General features: G+C 49.8%; 2 long non-coding RNA genes across 3 annotated transcripts in view; one reads left to right on the forward strand and one right to left on the reverse strand.

Moving 5' to 3' along the window:
- The window catches only part of LOC123613430 (uncharacterized), a 463,022-nt gene that overhangs the window by 85,106 nt on the left and 356,010 nt on the right, over positions 1 to 21,906 (reverse strand). The gene's annotated exons all lie outside the window — the stretch shown is intronic.
- Positions 8,965 to 20,938, forward strand: LOC141574638 (uncharacterized). The gene is made up of 5 exons (XR_012501540.1): positions 8,965 to 9,871; positions 14,207 to 14,345; positions 16,250 to 19,113; positions 19,273 to 19,377; positions 19,750 to 20,938. It is a non-coding gene; the product is annotated as an uncharacterized LOC141574638 (long non-coding RNA).

The following is a 21,906-nucleotide window of genomic DNA, read 5'->3' on the forward strand; positions in this document are numbered from 1 at the left end:
AGTTTTATAGAGCTAAGAAGGGAGGCAGGGCTTAATCAATTTCAGTTAACCCTTCAGGAATTTCAGGTTATCTGTTTTTTCGTTTTTTCTTTAAAGGAGCTAATTAAAGCATTCGGTAGGTGATTCCAAATGCATGTTTCCCTCTTCCTCCTAAAAGCAGGAGCAAGAGGACTTCCAAAGGGCTAAGCGTCATTTGCCATGTGAGGACGTGAAAAAAAGAAACATCTGCGACCATCACAGGGCAGCACGACCTCCTCAGTGCTGTCCTGCTGGACTCCGCCACGGGGGACATGTCCCCTGCCTGCCCTGTCCAATGTGGTAGCCACAGGCCACATGTGGCTGTCAAGCACTTGAAATGTGGCTGCCACACCAGAGAAACTGCATGCATCATTGTAATTTAAATAAATTAGGCTAATTAAATAGCCACATGTGCAGAATGGCTCCGTCTTCAGACAGGGCAGACCTAGACATCTCCCTTCTAAGGGCTGAAACTTCTCTCCCTTTTAGTCCAAATTCTTATTCTTACCAAAGTAGCCATGATAGCACTTCAGCTCCCCAGCACGGTCCCCTGTCACCAAGCCTTTCACACCTGCCGAATTGGCAGAAACCATGGGAGGGATGGGCTGGGGGAGGCCTCAGAGGAGGACTCCGATGGCCCAGAGAGGGAAGGTAACTTTCCCAAGGTCTCCCAGCCACTCAGGGGCCAAATGGGATGGGATCTGAGGCCTCCGTTCTCAGAAGGTGGTCCTGCTGGGAACTTTGAGCTGTAACATATAAACATGCACCATCAACAAACAAACATATATATCAAGGCCCAGCCATACAGCAGACCCTGTGCCAGCCTTGGGGACACAGTATTAAACACAGCAAATGGGACCCCTTCCTGCTCCCTCCACAGGTCCCAGCCTAGCAAGCGCATCCCAGGCACCCAGCTGCCCGAGCTGGAAGGCTGGTGCTTGGAAGTCAAGGGCACAAGTCAAAAGAACTCAATTCCCTAGCATCTGATTCTCATAAGGCACTCTGCACTAGAAAAAAGAAAGAAGCAAGGAAAAGATTTCCACTGGCAAATACGCTTGGGAGTCAGTGAAAACTATTTCTCTTCCAGGAGACCGACAACTGCTCAGCAGCATTTTAAGGAAGGGGAGAGGGAGGATGCAGTCGGGGGAGTGCACAGAGGCCTGGGTTTGAGGTTAGCCAGCCTCACTTCTAAATCCTTGCTCTGTCCCAAATGGGTGACATTTGGCAGAAGCCTTTCTGAGCCTCAGTTTGTGCATCTGTAAAATGGGAATGATGGGAACATTGCATCTTCTTTATGGCAGGGCATGGGGTCTGTGCCCAGCCTGGGGTGATGCTCCATGATCAATGGTTTCCTTTTCCTTCACCTGGTAGAAATGTGAAGGGCAGGGAGGGGAGGTTGATCAGGGATTTATCTGGCTGGCCAGCCTGGGCAGACTTTGATCACGAAAGAAGGAAAGAAGGGCCTGTAATTGATTGTCACCAGGTTCCCTTCAGAGAATGCAACACTCTAGATGGTGGAATGGAAGGAAACAGATCCCCTCTGCCCTGAGCCTCCCGGCTCCTCATTTGCCCCAGGTTCTGGCCCTTTAGGCTGCCTATCCCTGCTTGGGGTTCCTCTGTGCAAGCACGAGTCAGCTTCAAGGGGGGATCCAAGCCAGCCCTCAGAAAGGCCAGGCCGGCCTGCGCACATGGCCACTCCTCTGGAGCCCACCATGGCCCAAGCCAAGGCCTGCAGGAGAATGTGGGCGACCTCCTGGGGCCACAACAGAGACGGCTCCTTAGAAGCAGCACTGACACAGTTCTCTGTGTTCTTTCTGGTGGAGGCAAAATCAAAATGCAACATCCGCCTCCCCGAGGCCACATCTTTGGATGGCAAATCAAAGACATGGGCTGAGTCCTGGCTCTGTGACCTTCCTGAAATGGACAAGTCACCTCTTTTCCAGTCCCACATCCTAGCTAGGAGCCTTTAGGACAGTAAATTCAGCTGTCCAAGCCTCAGTTTCCTCTTCAGAAAAATGGGGATGAAAATATGTGCCTCTTACACTCGGGTAGTACAGGCTTACAGCACGTATTCCCTAGACCAGTGGTTCTCAAAGTGGGGTCCTTGGACCTGGAGCATCAGCCACACCTGGGAACTTGCTAGAAATGCAAATTCTTGGGTTCTACCCCAGACCTATTGCATCATAACTCGAAATCGGGTCTAGCAATCTGTGAGTTTTAACAAGATCTCCAGGGGTTTCTGAAGCTTGCTCACGTTTTCAAGGCCCTGCGCTAAGTGGTAGCTGTCTGGGGGGGCCTCTGATGTTCTCAGAATCCCCTCTAGCTCCTGGTCTGACCGTAGCTGTCCAAGGCTAGGGCATGGGGATCAGACAGAGCTGGGAGAGGTCCTGGTGCCTGCACTTCTAGCCTGTGGCTTTAGGCAAGCTGGTGGCTCTCTCTGAGCCTCAGTTTCCTCATCTTTGAAATGGGAGTGACATCTGTCTGGCAGTTTGCCACAAGGTGCTGGATGTAATTATCTCAGTGCCGGGAACACAGGAAGAGCTCAGGAACGGGTAGTTACTACTGTTGTTGTTGGTTTTCTTCTTAAACAATCAGATTCCAGGGATTTTTGTTCTTAAAAAGGGTCAAGTTTCCCTGGCATGAATCCCCGCCCACCCTGCCATCATTCCCCAAATAACGTTCCCATAAGGACTGGTGAGTAAATTGCCAAAGGGCCCTCTGCTACCCATCAGAAGAACCCTTTCCGCGTCTGAATGAGGCCGAGGATTTCAATTACCCAGGATTACAAAGGAGGACCTCGGATACACCATATGGCCTGGGCCTGGCCGCCCCGACGTTCTGCATGATTGGAGGCTCTTGTGTGAGATATTAACATAATATCCCTTCCAAAAGCGATTACAGAGTTGCAGGCAGCAGAATGTCATTTGGTGGCCGCAGTCCGCTCTCATCAGCAGCAATGACTAAACAAGCTAATCAAATCAGCACAAATTTGCACACGGGCCTGGCAGCTGGGCCTGAAATCACTGTGGCAAAGGCATAATCCTACCGTCGGCTGACTTAACTAATGGGCTCCCGGTGGGCAGCCGGGTCCCGGTGGCCTGCCTGGCAGTCTGTAGGGTGAGGGCGGTTGCACCCACAGACAGCCTGGGCCAGGGTCCCGGAAGGGACGGAGGCCAGGTTAGCAAACAGCAAACAGAGGGAGAGGAGCACGAAGGGCTGGAACCTTTCATCAGCATCTCCAGCCTCACCATGTACCTGTGTGTGTGTGGAGAGGGAGGGACAGAGAGACACTGGCTGCCACATGCACCGAGAATATGGGCTCCAGAGGCTGCCTTGGTTCCCGTTTTAGTTCTGTCATTTGCTGTGTGCCCCTGCTTACCATCTCTGAGCTCAGTGTCATTCATAAAATGGGGATACCCAGTGAGTGTTCACTAAAAGCAATTGTTGTTTTGTTGTTGTTATTATTATTATATTGTTCAACAAACTTCACGTGGGCCTTCTAAATGCCAGGCCCTAGACTCTGGGAATGCCAAGTTAAGGATACCACTGCCCTTCCTTCAAGGGGTGCAAAATGTAACAGGGGCAATGGCTGAGTAACTAGACAGTGACAGTGTCCCATGACGAGTGCTGTGACAGAAAGAGCATGTGGCTGAGAGCACAGAGCAGGGGCACCCAGCCTCGGGGACCCGAGAAATTATCCGAGAGGAGATGGTACTCCAGCTAAGCTGGGGAAGGTGGGCTGGGGTTACGCAGGAGAATGACAACAGAGGCACGGCCCGGAAGTCAGAGACATGGCCGCCTGGCCAGGCATCAGGGGTCTCCCGAGGGGCAGACAGACACCTGCTGCCCAGATCAGCCCGGCGGGGAAATCTGCCCAGAGGCAGGGGGCTTCTCAAGTCTGAGACAAGATCAGAAGGTACAGCCACGTCCAAGGAGGCTGGGATAACCGGACACACACTGTGGGAGAACTCCATCCACCACATCTTGGTCCCCAGGCTTATAAACAATAGAGGAAGCCAAGGGAGGCTGTCAGATAGCCACAGGAGAGAAAAGTGGTCGGAAGTTGCCTGCTCGCCCCGCCTTGCTGCGTGCCTCTGGCCAAAACCCTTCCCAGGTTCCATCAATAGCGCTGGAGGGTCGCTGGCTCAGTGCCTCCCGCCTTCTGTCACCTCCCTTCTGCTTCAAAAGTTGCCACACCCACGAAAGCCTGTGTGATTACTGACTTAATATTTGTCCCTAAAACAGAGGCACTCCCTTTTGAAAACATAATTGCTAATTTAAACAAAAACTTTCTAACACTACCATAACCGAAAAGCCAGTACCACTGGCCACTGATAGAAGAGAGGCCATAAACAAAACAAGATGACACATGGCTCATTAGATGCTGTCACTTCGTGAAGACTCCGGGCCTCAGGTCTGGGGTGAGGGGCTGGGAGGAGATTAGCAGGTGTTCTGCGAGGTGTTTAAGACAGCCCAGCACCAAGGTGAGACTTTACCAAGCTGAGGCTCTCTCCCGACATAATCACAAGGGTTGAAGGAGCCCGGAAGAGGGGATCCATGCCTCGTTGGTTAATTCAATGTCACTGAGTACCAGGTATGTGTCATTCAGTACCTGTTCCACCAGGGAGGTGGCGCACACTTGGTACTAAATGATCCCATTTACCTGCCCTGTTCTTTGGGAAACGCTGGCCCCAATAATCTCAGAAGCTGTTTCCAGCTATAAAACACTTCAGTGCTGTAGCTGTCTCGACTCCACAGGAGGTACAGGTGACCAGGCAGGAAGCACCGGGCCACACCCCCATCCTCCCTACTCCCACCCAGTGACGCAGACCTGGACAAGCCCCCTGAAAGGGGCCGTGCCCAGCCGGTGGCCCCGGTGCGATTCAGCGGTGGGCAGGAACCACCCCGCCCTCTGAGGATGGCAGTGCCCAGGATGCCCTCCTCGGGGTCTTGTTCAGAGACCTCTCAGGGAGGATCATCCGTGCCCCCTCCCGTGGGCCCACCTCAGACACCCGTTTCCATGACCTCCCTTCGTCTACAGGCCCAGCCTCATCCCTACATTCAACTCCAGCCCACTGACTTCACCCCTAAGCCCAGAACAGAGGCAGAGCCCACAGCAGCCGAAGGCAGCCCTGACCTGCCCATGCAGCATCCCTGACCTGCCTCCCTCCTGACTTCCCCCTGACTCCCCAGCTACTCCCCTCTCCCACAAGACCTGGTTTCAAGTTCTCACCCTGCCACCTGCCTGCTGGGGTCTTGGATGGCACACTTCACCCCTCTGAACATCAGCTGCCTCATCAGTAGTCAGAGTTATAACTAACCTCATGAGGTTATTTCAAGAGTCAAGTGAAATAAGGTTAACAAACACACCAAAATGCTGCTCAGCAGACTGAACAAATAAATGAGTGAGTGAATGAATAAATGAATGACACCAGCAGGCCTGTGGTTGATAAGAGAACCAGACGTCAAGTCCAGGGACCTGAGTTTTAGTCCCAGGCCAGAGCTCGCTGACTGCAGAACCTTGGGCAAGTCGCTTTGCCTCACTGGGTCTCAATTTCTCCATCTGTCAAGCAGAGAGCCTGAACTGGGATTTCTGCAGGCACTGTTTTCAGCTTTAACTGGTAAGCTAAGACTCAGCGTATGAGACCAGGAAGCAAGTCCTTGGTTTACCTGAAACACAGTCTACACCTGTCATTTCTCCGGCATAGGGTAGTATAGCCAGGAGGGTGGTTAGCTGAGTGGGCAGGAAAAAGCAATCCCTTTTTTGCAGCAGAGTCGGCACAGAGTTGAACAGTGCCACTTCCTAGCTGTGTGATGACCTTAAGGAAGTCACATGAGCCGTGAGCCTCACGTCAGTAATGTGGGGCTCACTTTACCGTTCTCTGTGCATGTGATGAGACTCAAACAAGAGCACGGATTCTCATCGCTTGCTGGTTCCTGCTACGTAAATGTCACAAACTCAAGAAATGGTATTTTTTTTACATTTTTCAGGATTATTAATCCTGTTCCAACAGCCTTCATGTTGAATGCAAGGGTCTAAGAGTAAAGGCAGGAAGTTAAGTCACAGGAGTTTCAGGGTGCTCGGTCCTTCAGGTCCCCCCACCAACACTTGGGGCATCCCAACCTGGAGGGGCCCGGACGGGTGGCAGGGGGGCCTCTGCTGAGAGAGGATGCCAGGCCTCAGGGATGGACGGTGGTCCTGTCTGCCTCTGGCCCCTTGGCACAGCTGAGCGCACACTGCCCTGGGCCTCTGGAGGTTGGTATAGAGACCAGATCCCCGCCTCCCACCCCACGTACATCCCTAACTCCTCCGAAGCCCATGCCGCAACTTTAAGGAACAGAAATGAAGACTGCTGAGCACGTATGTGTGTGTGTGTGTGTGAGCGCACAGCAGAGCGGTTTCTAGGGCCAGACAGGAAACAGGACCCCGTGTCTAAATTCTGGTGCCACCACCCACCAGCGCTGTGACCTGTGCATACACGTCCACCCTCTGGGCCTCAGTTTCCTCCTCTGTACAGTGAGGACGGTGTAGGGAGGGAGACATGACATCATGCAGGGAACCAGTTAGCCCTGATCTGGTTCACAGTCCACGCTCCATCCATCCCAACAGTCTTGTTTTGTTTTGCTTTAAAGGATGGCCGTACACTTCCCTTTAAGCCGGCCTGGGATTACGAAAGGCGTAATCAGAAAGGGAACTTTGGCTTTGAAACCAGCCCCCTGGCTCCCTGAACTCGGAGGCACTACAGCAACATGTGAGACGGATTCCAAGCAGGGGTTCTCTACCCTGGCCGCACACTCAGGTCTCCTGGGGAGCTCTGAGCAATGCTACGCAGGGGCCACACCTCAGGCCAACTGCTTTGGACTCACGGGGGCAACACCTGGTGCAGGATTATTTAAAGCTCCCCCAGGGCTCCCAGTGTGGAGCCAGGGTTGAGAACGAGGGGCTTAAATCAAAAGGACAAGCTTAGGGGTGGGATCGGTTGAAATTCTGGTTCTGTTGCTTCTAAGTGCAGCCCAGTGTGAGGCACTCAACTCACCGCAGTCTTGGTCTGTTTACTTATTAAAAATCAGCAATAATAAAGCAGCCTCACAAGGACAGTATGGAGATTCGCCGAGACAGCGGGTAAACGCAGGGGGCCTGGTACTCATAAAGTACACAGTAAAATAAGAGCTGGTCCCCCTATGAGTTCTTCCAGTAAATTTAAATTCACATTATAATGTAAAGGCAAATTTAGCCACAAATATTCAAAACCGCAACATTTACATATGTGTTTATATTTCTTCTGATTTGCTTGTTGGTGTTTGTGAAACCCTGCCTCGTCTTAGGAAACATGTAAGACCGCCAGGTGTGTCTGCAGCACAAGCGTTGTAAAGTCACTCAAAGTGGCGCCCTTCCCCAGCAGACGTGCATGCTTTCCTGGCTGGGTTCTTCGTGGCTGTGTTTCTAGGAGGGACTCCGGGAGCCGCTCAGGGGAGCCGGAGGCTAATGAAGTCGGGCAGGGAGGACACTCTCTGACAGCTGCTCGAATCCCTGCTCTCTGAAGGGCCCTCACCCCCACGGGCTGATCGCCAGGTCTCCAAAGACCATGCATAGACCACTGTTACCCCCAATCACGGCAGTTCACGTCCAGCAAGCACACATGCCAGAAACCCTGGCTCCTCCCTCTTCCCCACGGTCCCCATCAAGCTAGATAGCACCATCCTGCTGATTGTTACTCCTGCACAGTTCTCAAATCCACACCCACCTCTCCATCCCTGCACAATGCCCCAGTTCAGGTCTTCATTTTAACCCCATTCCTAGACCACTACCCAAGTCTCCCCTGACAGATCTCTGGACATCTGGTATTTACCAACTCCTAAATCCATCCTCCTCCCAACAGCTAGCATGAATTTAAGCAACTGAATTTCAGCCAAATTTAAGCTCCTTAATTGTATGTACAGTATGGACTACTGTCATCGGACCCCCTCCTGCCTTTCCAGCCTCATTTCCATCACACAGCAAGTTCCCTGAGCACTGATCTGCTTGTAGCTCCACACCTACAACATGTTGTTTGCACCTCAGGACCTTTGCACATGCAAGTCTCCCTGCCTGGAACACCATTCCCATTTTTAGCCTGCCTGCATACTCTTTAAAGGCATGGACTCTATCTGTCTTGTTGGTGGTTTTGTCAGGAGGAAGGGAGGTAATTATGTTTAATTTTTTTTTTTAGTGGAGGTACTGGGGATCGAACCAGGACCTCATTCACCCTAGGCATGCACCCTACCACTGAGCTATACCCTTCCCCGTCTTGTTCATTGTTTATTCCTAGCCTCGGCTTAAAGCCTGGCTCATACTAGGGGATCAGTAAACACTTCTGAATAATGAATGGACAACTGGAGTAAAGACGCCCTTAGGTTGAACCCAGCACCTCTTTTCAGAGTTCTGGTTGCAACGTTCCTTTGTGGTATTAAGACAACATTCTCCATCTCCTCCACCAGTCTGAGAGCTCATTCCGAGTGGAGGGCCTCCATCTGTGGTTACGGACCCATGGCCCCAAGCTGTTCCCTGACCTGATTGGTTAGGTTTACCCCATGTTTTCTTTATTTCAAAAAAAAAAAAAGTTTCAATTTATTGCCAATATTTTAATAGTGGGCGATTTCAAAAAAAATCCAAACTCAGGCTTCTTTTGAGAAATATCATGGTCTGGCCGCCCTGCATGACAAGGACAGGCCAGGGTTGAGCAGCAGTTGCCCCTTCAGCCAGGACATGTGCTGTCTGTCCTCACGGGCCCACCTGGCCCGCTTTCAGCGTCTTTGTCACCTGCCTGCCCCCCGGCATTGGAATTTTCAGGTCTCAGGACACATCATAATTCATTGGAGAAACTCTTCTCATAGGGACGTAGCAGTGACCTTATTAGCTCTCTGCACTGTGGCAGGCCTTAGACATGAGGCCAGAGAAGTCAACGCTTCAGTTGAATTAAACCTGCTTTTCTTAGCAAAGAGAGAAACAAGCTCAATTGCAAGAGTCAAGGTGCCCATGAGATTTTTTTGAAGCACAGGTTGTCCAAAGTCAGCACAGGCATCTCCCAAAGGAGGATTGGGGGCTGGGTCCCCTCGGGCGGTGCTTCTCCAGTTTTACTGTGTGCAGGGATCGCCGGGGGGAGTGGGGGTCTGTTAAAAGGCACATTCGGACCAGGGGGGCCGGGGAGGGCCTGAGACTCTGTTCTAACAAGCTCCCAGGGGAGAGCAACGCCTGCTGGTCCCTGCACACTGTTTCAGCAATGGCCTCTGTGGTGCCACCGCCCCGCCACCCAGCTGCGTGAAAGCAAGAACTTCTGGGTCATCCAGGCGTTCCTGGGACAACCACCTGCCTGGTGTCACCACGATAAAGCCCTTCGAGAATGCCTAACCACTTCGTTCTCATCCAGGAAAAGGAAAGGCGGAAGCAAGGGACACACAGCAGGTGGGGGGGGGGGTTAACGCCTTTGCCACTGCCTTCCCCACCCCCCACGGCTGTCCCCGATGTCCCCAAGTGAGCCCAGAAGTTTGAGATTGTGACCCCGCACTGGGATGGCGGATGCTCCCAAAAGGACCTGAAAATTCAGGCTCGAGTCAACCACAGCCACAAACCCCAACTTGCAAGTTCGTTTTGCTTTTTTGTTTTTTTAGGTTTTTTTGTTTGTTTGTTTTGTTTTGTTTTGAGCAGCCTTCTCATTCGAGCTCCTGTTCCCAGCATATTATTTTTCCAGGTGGCAGAGAGGAAGGCCTTTGCCCTCACACGTCAGGGATCTCAGAGGAAGCAGAAAGAAAACTGACGCGTGCAGAACTGGTCCCCAGGGCTTTTCACATGGCGCTCGTAAACAGGAAGTTGCAGGTACACTCTTTGGGAACACTCTTGGTTTTGCTGCTGGTTTGTTTTGCAGCCAATCAGCTCATTCAAGTAAACTGGGGAAAGGATGATCAGAAACTCACTGGGCCTGTTCGCAGCACACCCCCCACGCTGGCCAGATTTGGTCATCTCAAGGCGGCTGGGCAAAGATTTGCACCCGGGAGGGGGCAGGCACCAGGCAGACTGGGGCTCTAGGCTGCAGGGACATGCCCTCTGACCACTCTAGCCCACTTTCCCCCAAATCCCCTCATGCCATCCCCTAAAAGAAACATTTCTCAGGGCCAGGAAGGGCAGCGGCCGGCGTAGCTTTCAACAGCAAGCGAGAGGAGGCAGGGGAGATGGGGTGCGCCGGCTCACGCCAGGCTGCTGGCTCTGGGCTTTCATTATAGTCCCATGTTTTCAAATTTCCAGCTCCGGAGGGGGCGGGGTGGGGAGCAGAGTTTTGGGATCTGTTCAGCCTAGGTATACATAAATAGCAGCAGACAAAATGTCCTTTATCATCTATTTCCCAGGAAACAGGGAGAAAATTCTTCTCATTGCCAGATTATAAAAGAAGGGGGAGACAGCCCTGGCTTCTTCCCTCTCCCCCGTACAGAACACTAAGGCACTGTTCTGACACCCACCGGGAGGGTCCCTGTTGGAGAGAAGGCAGGGGCGGGCAGGATGGCTTGGGCAGCTGCTGAGAAGACAGGTTTGCTGCCAGCCAGAGCACAGAAATGCTTTCCCAGGGAAGGGGAGGTGACGTAGCCTGCTGGGTAAACTGGAAATTATTAACCACAGGATGAGTAGAATCAAAAGGAGCCGAAAACCGATTGTTGGCTTTACTGGGAGTTGTAATCACGCTAGGGGAGAAAAAAAAAAATGACAAATCTATTTGAATTTTTTTTTTTTCTAAACCAGAAGAGCCAATTCCAATAATTCTGTTGAGTGAAGCTCTCCAGTGTTCTCTCCTGCTGGTATTTCAAGGCTGGTTTTGTTATTTCCTTCACACAGATGGCTTAAGAAACACTTATGATACTCAATATATTTTTTTCTTTTCTTCTTCCTTTTTTTTTTTTTACCCATAAGAATTTGGGTCTTTCTCATCTGCCCACTTCTTATTTTCTTTCTATTTCTGATTTAGATAAAGAGTGACTTTAAAGAGCCTTCAAGACTATTTCTATCACAGGCAGATTTGAGATTCCTTACCATAAAAATAATAGGTCCAACCTCCTGTTGTCATCAACTCACATTTTATCAAGTATTTACAGTGTGTCTGGGTGCATGTCAAGGCCTTACACCAGTGCTTCTCAAAGACCAGTGTGTGGCAGTCCTATTTTTAATCAGATTTTTTTATTGCTGTCATCATTTCGTTGTGTGAGTTCTTTACGTACTTTGGGTGTCAATCCTTTATCAGATACGTGATCTGCAGGTATTTTCATCCACCCCGTGGGTTGTCTTTTCATTTTGTTGACTGTTTCCTTTGCTGTGAGGAGATGTTTTAGTCTGATGTAGTCCCACTTGGTGATTTTTGCTTGTCCAGCAGTCCGATTTGTGGGTATTTATCCAAAAGAAATGAAAACAGGATATCAAAAAGATAGCTACACTCACATGTTTATTGCAGTGTTATTCACAACAGCTAAGATATGGAAAGAACCTAAATGTCTATCAACAATGAATGGGTAAAGAAGACACAATATATTTATATACAGTGGAATATTATTCAGCCAAGAGAAAGAAGGAAATCCTGCCACTGGTGACAACATGAATGAAGCTGGAGGGCACTATGCTGAGATCAGTCAGACAAAGACGAACAATGCCTGTTGCCATTTTGAGGTCTGACTTGGCAATAATACTGCAACTTTGGGGTTATTTTTTTGTTACAACATGTGGCATGACTGAATCCCCCATGGCTGGTGTTGAAAGAAACTGCCAGGCCCAGTCACGTAGAGACGGGATGCTCTCAGGCTAATGCTGCCAAATCCACGGTGAAATCTAACCCTTTGTGAAAATGTAGATCGACTCTCTCACAAAGTGCTTTTCACGGTTCATCTGCCTCACGAGTGTCTAGCTATCCGCTATTCACCCCTTGCTAGAAGGATATCAGATGCCATCCAATGTAAAAACCCATGACAAAGAAGAAAGGCCCGTGCCCACGGCTAGAACAAAATGATGAAATCCGTCGGAATTTCATTCAGGGCAAGCGCGACAGGAGTTGGAACTTTTGGCTGTTCTGAATAACGCTGCTCTGAAGATGGGTTACCAGTGTCTGTTCCATTCCCTGCTTTCAGCTCTTTTCGGCATAAACCAGAAGAATCGGATGGTAATTCTATGTTTAATTTTGTGAGGACCACCACAGCAATTTCCACAATGACAGCGCCATTTTACATTCCCACTAGTAATACCCATGGGTTCTAAACCTCATCAACATTTGTTATTTTTATTTATTTAATTTTTATAGTAGCCAACCTCACGGGCATGAAGTTTTACCTCACTGTGGTTTTGATTTGCATTTCTCTAACGATCAGTGATGTTGAGCATCTTTTCATGTGCCTGTTGGTCATGTATTTATCTCCTTTGGATGAACTTTTTTTTTCTGTTCCATTGATCTGTGTGTCTGGTTTTATGCCAATACCATATTGTTTGATCATTAGAGCTTTTAAACATAGTTTGAAATCATAGAGCATGATACCTTCAAGCTTTGTTTTTTTCTCAAGGTTGCTTTCACTATTCAGGGTCTTTTATGGTTCCCTACAAACTTTAGGCCTGTTTGTTCCATGTTTGTGAAAAATGCCATTGGAATTTTGATAGGGAGTGCATTTAATCTGTAGATTGCTTTGGGTAGTATGGATATTTTAAGAACATCCTTTGCCCTTTTAAAAAAAAATCGTGTTAATTGGTTTGCTGTTGTTGAGTTGACAAGTCTGAATTGTTAAGTCCTTATAAAACTGACTTAATCTTTCTGTTCTTTGACTATCAAGTCCCCATCCCATCTCCCATGAACAAAATAAACAATCCACAACCGTCAAAGAGTCCACATGTCAAAAAAAATCACCAGCACTTCTAATTCTTCCAACGTTACTCTATTTAGATCCTGCTTAGAGCAGCCTTGAGCTTCTGAGAGCACGCTGGGACCATCGAAGACCCCAGTGCAGGCTTACACTCCTCTCATCCTGCACTTCTCACCTGGGTAGCCTTCAATTTGCAGGGGGTGGAGACGGCCTTCACCCAGTTCCAAGGCTGCAGCTGCCGAGGCCTGAAAAACCCCAGAGTCGCAGACACGTGCCCCACGAGCAGCTGCTCTTTGACTTGAGTCTTTCCACTAACAGGCAGCTGGTTTTCCTTGGAAGTCAAGGGAGTCTGTGAGATAAGTATTGAGCAAAATCAACCGCTCCAAGCAAGAGAGATTGAACTGGTACAGGACTGAGGCTGTTCATTCTTAAGAATATCTTTTTCTTGCTTAAATACATGCAAATGTGAGCCCAGAGGAGTTTGGTCTGAAAAGCTGCACAATCATATATCTGCATATGTATTTTTAGCCCTGAGACATTTTTATGTTCCTGACCTTTGTACAGGTGTGCACATTGTGTGTTACCTGCACTGCACGCCATCTTGCAATTTCTATGTGCAGCTCTGGGCTCCCCTACACCAGGCTAGTGATCATCTTAACTTGTCCCAGTGGGACCCTGATTTCCTCACCCCATGCTTGTGCCTCCCCGATCTTTCCCTTCTTAGTAAATCGCACCACCTTTCACCAGCTGCTCACAGCCAGAAATGTAAGAATCATTCCTGAGTCCCTTATCCCTGAGACAGAATCCACCCCCAAATTCCATCAGCTCCATCTCTGAAATACATGGGAAACTGACCACTTCTCCCCACCCCTCCAACCCACCACGGCCAGAGGCACCATCCCCTGTTGCCTTTGCTATTAAAACAGCCTAAAACAGCAAGGTGTCCCCACCCACCTCCAGACACTCTCCAACCACACAGTAACCAGAGAATCCTTTAAAACCTAAGTCCCTCTCCCACTCAGAACGCTATTAGCCTCCATCCTTCTTAGGGCACAGTCTATACCTTCTCCTACAAAGCCCTGCAGGACCTGGCCTCCCCAACCTCTCATCTTCCCTCCCCTGATGCTTCCCCTTGGCCAACATGTCCCTTCCACTCTGGCCACTTTGCTGTCTCTTGAACGCACCAAGTCCATTACTGCCTCAGAGCATTTGCAGTTGCTATTCCCTCTGCCTGGGATGCTGTTCCCTCACCTCCTTCAAGTTTCTACATTTATGTACAAGAAACAATTATGTACACACTGGCTTATTGTCTCTCTCTCTCTCCTCCTAGAGTAAAAGCTCCTTGAAGAGGTCAGAGACTGATCGTCTTGTTCACTGCTGTATCCCCGGCACCCAATAGTGCCTGGCACTTAGTAGACGTGCAACATGTGTGTGTTGAATGACTGAGTGACTGAATTAGGATGCACCAGGTATGCTTTCTAGACCTCTGACAATGTGTATGTGTATACATTGTTACATATACATATATTTACATACATACACTTCATATTTATATGTCTATATTCATATTCATACCTATATAGTATTTATCTATAAAACACAAAGCAGGACATACTCATTTATAAAGGCTATAGACCAAGATTTTACTTCCAGCTCTGTATTCAAGGAGAAGTTCTAGCAACAAAACAATGTTGTATTTGAAGAAACACAAGCCCAGGGCCATACAGCCACCAGGTTTATCAGAGGCCAGTTTCCCGACTGCGCTAAATTGCCTCTTTAAAGTCTCAGCATAAACTGTGGGAAAGGGGAAAATAAGAGCCAAAATATTAGAGCTAGAAGGCTCTTCAAGATCTTGCATCTTCCCGACAGAATGCATCCGACCCCTCTCCTGTGTCATGCCCTTGTCGGGCATCACCAAGAGGTCACAGTACCTTCCCCACTGAACTTCTGAGTCCTTCTGAACATATTGCTCCAGACAGCCCCAACCACTTAACAGAAATGATTTCCTATTCCAGATCTGATCCAGCCCAATCAATTTTTGGATTGAGATTCTGAGGCCCAGCGAGAAGCCCTTATTTATCCCAAATTGTACAGCAAGCCAGAGGCAAGGCCTGGGCCACCATGGCTGAACACTAGTGTGTGTTCCCAAGGGTCAGACATTAAGCTGGAAGGGAGGGTAGAGATTATCTTCAATATGAGATCACATGGTCAGAAAATCATTTTTTAAAAGAAAGATCTTTCATTACTTCCGATTACTTCAAAAGACTTTAATCATTTGCAGCCAAAGGCAACTTACTAGTAAAAAGAACTCAGGAATCAGACCACTCCTGGCTGCCAGCAAGATGCTAAATAGAACCAATTTAGCAGTCAAGCGACCAAGAAGAGATTTGTGCCTTTTGGGAGACCAAGAGACAGTTCAGCAAAAATAGAAAGGGGCTGAACAGCTTGAATGGTGGAAAGTGAGGGAAGAGCAACACATTTTCCAACTAAAAATGGAACCACAATTGTATTCACATCTCCACTCCTCGGGCAAGGTAACCCTACCCCCAGCTCAAGACTAAATCCCAACTGTCCAAGCCCAACATGCAATCCCATTCCTGTGACAATAATAAGTATGAAGCTATGCAGGACACAATTCTGACCTCAGTCCTGCTGCAGGACTATGCGGAAAGTCTGCTCACTCTTAGAATGAGAAACACAGAGAAATTCAATCTCCTTTTCCCTCTGGCAAAAGTTGTTGCATCTGAGTGTGGTGACTGGGTACTATGGCAGCCACCATGGCACCATGAGGGAAGCAGTCTAAGGAAAAAACCTAAGGAGAGAGGAAAGGAAGATTGGGTGGAAACACCCTAGAATGTCGTACTATCACAATGGTTTGGCAGGGCCGTCCTTGAGCTGTAGTCTACTGTCAGAGGAGTTCTGTATCTGCCAGGGATGGCCCACCTTAGTTTCCCTGCCACACAGATGTAGCAGGGGCCTTGGTCACTTACACAGCCTGTTAAGTAGAGGGCTGCAAGGGGCATTCTGTGGCTGTCACAGGCAGCTGGGGAAAAGATATGCTCATAGAGCGGATGAAAGACATAGGGGTCCAGCTGGGGATCAAAGTCTGTGTGATGGTCATATGCGTGCTCCACCCAGGCACTCAGTCAACCTCTTTCAGTGACATCAGTGGTGTCATCCGGGTACCTGGCTGTTGTCACTGTTGTGGGAACTCGAGGGCATGATGTGGTGTGGGCCAGGGTGGGAGGAGGGAAAGCTAGGCTCACAAGGTCCAGGAGCCACAAGCACTAGCTGACCGCTGAGTTACTCCTCGGATAGAAGCTTGGCTGCTGCATCAGGGATGCAAAATTAATTAAGTTTAATAGTCTCTTAGTTTTACAGAAAGCAAGGCAAAGAGGTGGAATCACCAGCTCAGCAATCTGGGCCCCTGACAACCATGCCTCTCAACAAGGTGGAAGAGGTGAGGCAGGAGCTGCACACGCCCCTCTCCCTTTAAGGACACAAGACAGACGCGTGGGTCAGATCGCCCCCCGTGGCTGCAAGGAAGACCAAGGAACACAGCCTTCAGCTGGGCAGGTATGTGTGATGTTTCCAGTGGCATTTCTGCTCCTCTGTCTGGCATGGGCTCTCCCCCAATCTTTTTGTCTGGATTTATGTTCCCATTACAACCCAAGACTCAGTGCATCTTGGTAGGGAAGACGCTCTGACCCCTACGCTGGCTGGCTCAGTGCTCCTACCCTCACCCCAGGCTCCCATAAGCTTCTGGGACTCCTTCAATTTCAGCTCTTATCATTTATTATTATAAGATCCTCCTTGGGCCCAACAGGCCTACAGACATTGTTTAGCCCACACAGTGTTTAAAAGCAAACAAACAAAAAAACAACAAAAAAAAATCACACAAAATCCCAAATATATATTTTCTCCTTAAAAATTGTAAAGCACAGCCATACTGGGCAGTTATTTCTGTGTCGGGACAGTCACCTGGGGCTGACTAGCTCCCTAATCCTTGCACAGAGGACACATGACTTTTCACCCAGCCCCGACACTGCCTCACGCCCTGTCTGCTTCATTTATTGATGTTGCCTGCCTGGCTCCTGTAGGAAAGAGGGGTTGCAACCCCCTGGAACCCGGGTTTCTTGGGGGACAAGGTGCGTTTCATCTGGGTGTGCCTTGCACTTGGCACAACGTACACACATGCTCAGCTGAGCTTGTCAAGCGTGTGAATGGATCCCATTCAATGTTCAGAATTAAATTGCATTGCAGCTCAGGCTTCCACGCCACTCACCCCTCACCCTCAAGGATCTATATTTAATTGTCTTTGCCAGATCAGAGCCTGTGACAGACTTCACACTGGAGATCCTTCCTAAAAGTCAGAAATGCGGCAGCTCGGAGGCTGTGCGCTGCAGCCTATTCACAGCCAGGCTCCCTTTGGTCGCACTTCCCGGGTAGCTGCATTTTACGTGGTGGCAGAGAAGCAAAGGCGACCTTCTAAGTCCGACCTCCCCCATGCCTCACCCAACCCTCCCTGGCGCCCTTCCTAGCATCTCTTTTCTCTGCCCAGCACGCCCGCTGTCTGCTCTGCAGGATGGTTTCTTATTTATTTTTTGTCAGCACTAATCAGAGCGGCGGGGATGGGAATTAAGAGCCCTGGCCCACGTGAGAGTGCTTTACCGGGGTCTCCAGGGGGAATCTTGTGCCGCCTGCAGCGCCAGAGGTCACTGTCACCTTGGCCTTGAGGTGGCCTGTTTACCAAAGTGAAATGAAGATATCAGTCAGATGTCAGGGAAATGCTAATGGCGGGCGGGCGCCGGGCACAGAGCCGGGAGCAGGACTGGCCGGGCCGGGCCATCCCTTCCTTCCCAGTCCTGCAGCACAGAGGCCTCAGTGACTTAGCAACTCCGATAAGAGGTCAATAGGCAAATGTCAGGTCCCTGATTGAATGCTCCTCCCGACCTGGTCGCAGGGCCTTCGGGGCTGCCTCTGTCCCTTTTCCACATCCCTCCCCATGTCTGTTCAGCGGGAGGAAGGGTAAGTGTTTGAAACCCTGGCCCACCCTCTCCCTATCTCTGGCAGGAAAGAAAGCCTTGTCCCTTGGGTCCCAAGGTCTGGAAGCACAATGAGAGCTGGCATCATTATCCTCCAGCCATAGATGGGAAGAGCGGGGTGTGGACCACGGCTCGTCACTTAGGAGGATGGATGGGACCGGATCCTGCGGCAGAAAAGGACAGGAAACAGTGGAGCCCTGTTTCTGGCCGTGTGATAGATAGCAGAGCCGTGCGGCCTCCCGACGCGCGGCCTCCCGACGCGCGGCCTCGTTAAGAAGTCACCACCTGAAACAGGACCCCGGCATCATGAGGCCCAAGATGAAACAGGCCTAGTAGGTCTGTCTCCCAGGGGAGTGGCTCCTTTTCACATTCTTTCTATTGCTTTTCCATCGTAGGGGTAGACACCCCAGATGAGCCCCCTCCACTCTACTCCGGGGAGTCAGGCTCCACCTCTATGGGAGCCGGCTGGCACTCCATCATCTAAGGGCAGCCCCCTTCCGCCCTCCCCACTTCAGCTGGCTCCTCCTTTGGTTTCTTTTATGAGAAGCTAAAGAGTTACTTTGTCTGTACTCATCACCCAGGTTTTTCTGCAAAGCCTCTTGGCTCCCCAGCCAGTCAACCTGCTTCCATCCCGTTCTGGGCTTTTTCCTCCAGCCCAGAAAGAGGTTTATCAGGATAAACCCCATCCATCCTGAGAGCCCTGCCCTGCTCTTCTCTAAAGCTAGACTGCTCACTATTCTGTGGATATCATTTCAGGGTAAAACAGCAAGAAAATGATGACCCCTTCCACCTTTCCAGAAAGTTTAAATTGTCACCAACTTGCAGAGGCTGCCCTTGCTGCCTGTGAAAGGGCAGTGCTGAAAATGTGGTTTCATTTTTCCTGCCGCAAGGGCAGGGGTTGAATAAAAAGCTCCCTGGTTCCTTCCAAGCCTGAGAGCAGAACTTTGCCAGTTGGGGGTGGGGGCGTCTGTCGGCCACGCCAGGTTGCTCTGTTCCCGCAGGTCACTGACTCTGGATCACTTGGTGAGCCCCGCCAGGAGGATCGTGCAGCAGGAGTGGGCAGAACCCGGACAGCGGTGCTCACCAGCAACGTGGGCTCAGGAGTTCTGTTAAAGTCTGGAGGATGATTGGAGAGCTCCCCTGTGGGACACATGGTCTGGGCAGCGAGGATGGCTGGAGATGCGGTCCCTGGGTTGGTGTATACTGCATTCTCCCTTTTCATGTCTTATGGGGAATGGGGGAATGTCTGAGCAGTGGTGAGCACAGACCATGGAGAAAATCACCCCCTTAAAGCTCAGGAGAAACAGTAACTAACGCACAGAGCCATCTCAAATTGTTTTCTCTTCTTCAGGAAATCAAGTGATGTCTACAGAGACTGCCCCTGAGTGTGTTCGGGTTTTCTGAGGATGGAGGGCTCCCCAGGACCACGCGAGCTGAGGACTCCTGTGGAGTAAGGGTGGGGCCCCACATACATTCCTACCTGCTGCTATTTCCTTTTGTGCCCTCCACCCACCCCCAGAGCAACTCCTAGCACTGGAAGGTTGACTCTCTGGACTGTGTCACCCAGTCTCTCTCAACTTCCGGTTTCCGGTTGGGTTTGCCCAGTAGGAGATACTGAAAAGAAATAGAAAATGAGGAAGGGAAAGAGGTTGGGGTATCTCTTCCCCATTCCCACCTTCCTAAGGCACAGGTCTCTAGCAGTTGTGTGACCCTTCAGACCTGGGGATGGTACTGGCCTCTGCTATTACTAATTGCATCAGTTATCTATTGCTGTGTAACAAACCAACCCCGAATGTAGGGGTTCAAAACAATCATCATTTACTTGCAGATGATTCTACAGTCTGAGCTGGGCTCATCTAGGAAGTTCTTCTGCTGTTAGGGAATCATTTACATAGCTGCCGTCACCTGACAGCTTGACTTGGTGGATGACCTGATTTGCAGTTGGCGCTGGCAGTTGGTGCTGGCTGTTGGCGCTGGCTGTTGGCTGGGTGCCTTGGTTCTCCTCCACGTGGCCTCTCATCACCAGGCTTCTGTACATGGAAGTCTCCTGTCATCTTCCAAGGAGGTGAAAGCAGAAGTCACAAGGCTTCCAGAAGTCTTGCTTTGGACCTCTTATGACACCATGTCTAGCACGATCCACTGGCCAAAACAAGTCCCAAGACCAGGCCAGATTCAAGGAGTGGGAAAATGGACTTCATCTTTTAATAGAACCAACTGCAAAGTCTTTTTGCAAAGGGGCCTGGATACTGGGGTGGGAGGAATTTGTGACAATAACTGCCATCTAGCACCATCGTCTTTGGATACCTCAAATTCTTTGGCTCCCTTCATTTTCCATTCCTACGTGAGTGGTGCCTTCATTAATGTCTCTTCAGTGGGATCATCTGAATGAAGTTCTATTTCCTGCCAGGACCCTGATAAATATACCTTGTAATAGTAGCACTGTCTCCACTCAATGTATACTTATTGCTGCCTTTGTCACTGTTGTCAACACATAGCCCTGACTTGCCAGCAGTCTGATCTGCAGAGGCACACTTACATCCTTTGTGCATTTACAGCTGTGGCATTTCATGTCCAATGCAGCCCTACTCATGTGAAGACCAGCTGCCTCCCTGGGAGCAGATAACACTTTCCCAGCATGTATCACGGCCCAAACACTGTCCCAAAACACCGTGTGCTCAAGATCTGACTTGAAGCACACAACAGCCCTGAGAAGGAGACATCACATCATTACCACTTCACAGAGGAACAAACTGAGGCACAGAGAGGCTGATTAATTTGCTTAAAGTCACACAGCAACTGGGAAAATGACTGTCGAAATCTTCCCAAAGAAATCCTTCTGATTTCTTTCAACACTGATGGTATTTTTTTCAGCTCATGAAAAGTCAGAAATTACAAAGAATTTAAGAAATCTGGATTGTCTCCACTATCACATGCAGTAAGTGGGCGTGATAGGCTCTCCTCTGTACAGCGTAACTGATAACCACGCTGGGAGACTGTGAAATATGTAGGACAGAAGTATACGGCGGGTGTTAAACGTATCCTGATTTGTGCTGATTTCTGTAGACAGCAAGGCAGATTCAGACACAGTCTGGAACGCATGCCTGTGAGTCGGACATGGAGTGTGTAATGCTGCCTTGCCTCACGGTTATACAACACAAACCATGGCCTCTTCCATACTCTGCTGGGGGTTTGCTTTGGAGACACTGTGCTCAAGTCCTTTCTCACTGGCTTGTTCCTGCAGGGCTGCTGGTGTTCATCAGATCAGACCGTTGCACACAGGTGCATGTCCGGGGCCTGGTTAGTAAAACATACTTCAGAGAGCATTCATAACCAGCCAGCTCTCTACTGGAATGAAGTTCTCAATGTGCAGAATTAGCACAATCCTGAACAGATTTTCTCGAAGAAGGGCACCCTATTTGTTTTGTGGAAGGTGCCTTCTTTCACTGGAGGATGAAATGGTTTCCTTCTCCCACCTGGAGCACTGCAGTAGCTTTCTGACCGGCAACCCTGCCTCCTGCCTTGTGCCCCTCCAGTCCATTCTCCACCCAGAAAGCAGAGCGATCCTCTTAAAATACAAATCAGGTCATCTGTCTCCCCCCCGCCTCAACATACTCAACGACCCTCCCATACTCAGCACTTCTCCCGAACTCCTTCCTGTGACTGTGCCTGCCTCTTGACTTCATCTCATGCCCTCTCCTCCTTGATCACCAGATTCTAGCCACACTTGCTTCTTCTCTGCTTTCCAGACAGGCCAATATCACACCCTGCTCAGAGGCTCCGTACTTGCTGTTCCCTCAGCTCTCTGCATGGCTGGCTCTGTCTCATCAGGACTCCCCTTGAACATCACCTCCACAGAGAAGCCCTCCCATCTTGCTCTTTCCCACCACTCGGTTTCACTTTAATCACAGCACTTGTCACTAGCAATATCTTTCTGGTGATTTCATTGTGCACTGTCCTTCCCTTGTGAGAAGATAAGCTCCGGGAG

This window comes from Camelus bactrianus, chromosome 22 (genome assembly GCF_048773025.1).
Source record: "Camelus bactrianus isolate YW-2024 breed Bactrian camel chromosome 22, ASM4877302v1, whole genome shotgun sequence".
In the NCBI taxonomy this organism is placed as follows: domain Eukaryota; kingdom Metazoa; phylum Chordata; class Mammalia; order Artiodactyla; family Camelidae; genus Camelus; species Camelus bactrianus.